Source organism: Ailuropoda melanoleuca, chromosome 3, assembly GCF_002007445.2.
Source record: "Ailuropoda melanoleuca isolate Jingjing chromosome 3, ASM200744v2, whole genome shotgun sequence".
In the NCBI taxonomy this organism is placed as follows: domain Eukaryota; kingdom Metazoa; phylum Chordata; class Mammalia; order Carnivora; family Ursidae; genus Ailuropoda; species Ailuropoda melanoleuca.
The window spans coordinates 57,927,346-57,931,669 of NC_048220.1; the positions used below are offsets into that span (position 1 = coordinate 57,927,346).

Sequence of the window (4,324 nt, forward strand, 5' to 3'; positions counted from 1 at the left end):
TGGGTGGCACAGCAGTTGAGCGTCTGCCTTCGGCTCAGGGCATGATCCCGGCATTGTGGGATCGAGCCCCACATCAGGCTTCTCCGCTATGAGCCTGCTTCTTCCTCTCCCACTCCCCCTGCCTGTGTTCCCTCTCTCACTGGCTGTCTCTATCTCTGTTGAATAAATAAATAAAATCTTAAAAAAAAAAGTGGAAATAATATAACCATTACCAGCAGCTAAGTTAATAACAATAGGTATAATTTTTGAACACTTTTTGAGTGCTGTTTCCTTCAAATATATTATCTGTAATTGTCAAAACCACCTGGAAATGTGGAATCACTGTCCTACTTTACAAATGTGGACTCAGCCTGGTTAAGTAATCTGCCTGAGGTGGACAGTGATTGTGTGAGCCAAGACTGCAGCTGTTGACTCCTCACCCAGGGTCTCCGCTGCCTCCCTGTGAAAAGATAGGGAGGTTCCTGCTGACCGTCTTCCTTATTGTGATCCATGGGTCTGTGTGGTGGGCGTACTCTCTGCTTGCTTTCAAAACTTTTTAGACTTCTAACAAAAGTATTTTGCTGTTTACGATTTTCCTTTTGAATTTTGGGGAATCGGTCTGGACGCAGCTCTGCGCTGTTTCAGGAGTGCCAGGAACCCACGTTCGCCTCTCCGGTGGCTTTTGGGGTGTGTCATCCGGGTAAGTTACGCATCGTCAGCGAGCGCAGGCACGGCCACCGGTATACTCAGGCACAGATGCTGACGGAAAAGCAGCTCAAATTAGAGCCTGATAAAGGGTAGCCTGTCAAAGGACAAGGGAAATATTTCACATTTACTTTTCCATTATGTTGTAATAGGTATGGGGAGCTCGCATTTTGAGCAGAAGGCTGCTAATTTCTCACGTGATCTTTATCAAAAAGTACAAAATCAGTGAGCAGCATACAGCTACAGGAACATGTCTCAGGTGGGTTGGGAATTATACAGCCAGATGGCCTCACCTCCCCAAGGACTGTTACAAAGTCATATACATTCTTTATTCATTAATTTCAAATTTTGCCTAACATTTTTATAGGTATTAGGCTTTTCTGCAAGGGAAAAAAATCCATTTTAATGAAGAGGAAAAGAGTAAATTTGCATATTATTCATTTTGCAGGAAAATAAAATCCTATAAAAAAAGTAAATCTAAGATAATATTTGTGATCAATATGTATTCACAAAGTGTTCCGCTTCATTTATCACAAGTACGGAAGTCTATTTCCCTCTTCCCAAGGTCATGTGGCTTACTAGTGGCAGACAGAGCTTTATTGACTAACCATATTTGTGTTTTATTTGTTAAGTTCTATTTTAAATATAACATGAAGCGTATTGAACTATTTTCTTTTGGCTTCTTTTTCTAAATCCTCTATAAGCCTGATATTGTATTTTTAGTCAGCTGGACTCTTCAGTAATTTTATACAGGAATAGGTATTGGGTTGGAATCTCAGGCTGAAAATTCAATAGCTGGAAGTAAAGGAAAAGACTTAAATGATCATGGTCAAGGAGATCAGAAAGTAACTGATGAAAAATGTTTCTTTCAAAGTCCCCATTCTCAGCTCAAGGCTTGTCACTATAGTCCCATTTCTGAGGCCACGGTCATAGATACATGATGCAAGGGCAAAGCAAAATGAATCCTGTTTTGCTTTTACATATCTAGTCATTAGATCCACACATTCTCTCCTCTGTGTTGCATAACCTGAAAGTGGAACTTCTGAAATTATTAACACAGGGCAGATGGTCTGGTCTCATCAGTCTGCCCTCTTTACTGCCCATGAACAGAGCTTGTTCGTTCCAGCTCCAGGAGGGAGGGTCATTCTGTTTCTTTCTCTCCACCTGTCCTTACTCCTTCCCTGCAGGGTCCAGTGCCTGGTCCTCTCTTTCACTCAGTCTTTTCTGGAGGACCCAATCTTCCCCCTTGCCTCAGAAAACACTTAGCACTTAATTACACATTGTTCAGTGCTCTGCTCTGCTGCTCTTGGGTGTGTGTCTCCCTCCACAACTGGATCATGGGCCCCTGAAGATAGGAAAGCTGTTGTCTGCACCCCTCCACACCGGGCAGAGCTTGAGCTCTCAGCAGGAACTCATGGATCGAGAGCCTGCTTTCTGCTACTTTAGTTTTATTATTTAACTGAGTGAGATTCTGCAGGACAGAAACTGTGCCCTTGAAACCAAATCACCCTTGGGAGCTCTATTAACTTTGGGCACATGGGCCCTATTTGTTTCCTGTTTCGATATACTGAGTTCCCTGTACTGTCAATCCCACAGTCTGACAGTCTTTTAACAATACAACACTTCTGCATCTTGGGCTTTGCTCCTTCTCTGATGACCTTTTGGAAGCAGTGGAGTGGGACTAGGAGAAGAGGAGGACTTGTCATGCTCTGTCGACTTCTAGAACCTGAATTAGAAAACCGAAGAACAAGAATCCCTTTGTCATTTTCTAGAAGAATAAAATAGGACCCTTCTTACAGGTACAGAAAAAACACAGTACTTCTGTTCACACTTAGAATTATAGACCTGGAATGAGGTGAGTGTTTCCTTTAGGGTGGCATTTGTCAAGGTAGACTTACATGCCTAATCTCACTTTTCTTTTCTAGAGACCATCTGGTTCCAGTGTGTCTGAGATGGCATGGATGAGTGTTTGGGGACCTGTTTAGAGCTCAGCCACCAGGCACATCTCAGCTAAGGTACATTTCCAATGAAGTATTCCAAAGAGTGCTTCCCTGGCTATCAGGTTTTCTGGGAGCTCTGAGGTAAGAAGATAGATCTAGTGGTGGTGAGCTTGAGGAAAGCATGGGTAAGACAGATTCATCCCAGGCCAGAACCATTGCCTAAATAGTCAAGCTAGAGAGGTATAAACATTTTAAATGTATGCAGGTTACTGTGGAAATGTGCATTGTGGGAAGGGTATCTGAGCAGAGCAGAATAAAAAAAATGTCAAGCCTTCTTACCTAAGGAGGGCAGAAAGCCTGGTCCGACCCGGGAGAAAGGGGCTGCTAGGAACTTTATGAAGAAAGTAGGGTAGTGGCCATTTTGGTTGGACTAGGCTTGACCCTGATCCTAGCAGACATTTTGATGAGAACAGAAGACGTGGGTAAAAGATTCATTAGGTGGATCCGACACCCATGAAGGGAGTAAGTAAGTCTGATGGTCTCCCAAGTACTTTGATAGCAGCTGGGATTCCTGACATTCCTTGCTGGGGTGTGGTAGTCCTTAAGCTACTACCCCACCTGGCTCCCCTGGCCTCAGCGGTCCTATACTCAGGACACCTTTATTGCCGGCCTTAGAGCAGGGCAAGTGTTGGTGGGGACTGTCCTGAAGACTCCAGAGAAATCAGGTCAGTTATTGACTTTGCCTTCAAATGGCGTTAGGGTGGCCTAAGACCCGTGGGCCAAACCTCGTCCCTGGTTATGCCCTAGAGTGAACTCAAACCTTCAATTTCTGAATTATTCTGATGGGTCTTCAGGCTTTCAAGACCACAAGGGCCCCCTCTGGGCAAGAGCAGACTCCAGGATTAGCCTGAAGCAAAATGTATTTCTTTGGAATCCATCTAGCATGGAAATAGCCTTCCCTTGGTCGACAGCCCATGTGTGGTACAGCGTTGCTCAACACAGCACATTCTTCCTAATGTATGACTTCAGAGGGAAGGTGGGGCTAAGCACAGAGGGTTGAGGGTAGAGGTTTCTCAGAAATGTCTGTGTCACAAAGCAGCTATTTTTCTCCATTGAACAACTTTGAGCTTATTGCTTTCATTTTCCTCAAATATCTATCAAGGCTTTGTAACTTATGAGCAAACAAACTGAAACAGAAAGCCATTTTTTAAGTTAATTTTATATTTGGTACAGGATTAGAAACTGCTCTGTTCCCACACCGGCCGTGGCCCGAAGCACAGAAACCATGCCTGCTTTTCCAACACATCGCTGTGATATTTGGTTAGAAGGGGATTAAGGATACGAAAAAGAAAAAAAGGTCAGTTTCTATTTGGAGGTAACTCTCAATGTCCCTTCTCAGAATCTCAATTACTTCTTCTTATTTTCTTTTCCATGTGTGTCATGGCCTTAAGACTTGCTGGAAACACTAACGTCCTACATTCTCGTCAGCAGCCATGGATCCCAGTGCCACTCACTCACATTTCATTACAGTGTCCTGAGCTGCCCAGGCACCTCATGCTAAATTTAGGTTTAAATAAATAGAGCATCTTAGTTGAAGTGCTACTAGAAAGCAGCTGGAACAAGAATAAATAGATCTCTTGCTTTCATACTGCTATATGTGACAGATAACTTGGAGAGGCTTTTTTTTTTTTTCTAAAGCA

At 43.5% G+C, this 4,324-nt stretch overlaps 1 long non-coding RNA gene across 1 annotated transcript; it reads left to right on the top strand.

Moving 5' to 3' along the window:
* Positions 1–599: 599 nt before the first annotated feature.
* LOC117801405 lies at positions 600–3,975 on the top strand. Its single transcript, XR_004623899.1, has 3 exons — positions 600–679; positions 2,610–2,699; positions 3,858–3,975. It is a non-coding gene; the product is annotated as an uncharacterized LOC117801405 (long non-coding RNA).
* Positions 3,976–4,324: the final 349 nt, after the last annotated feature.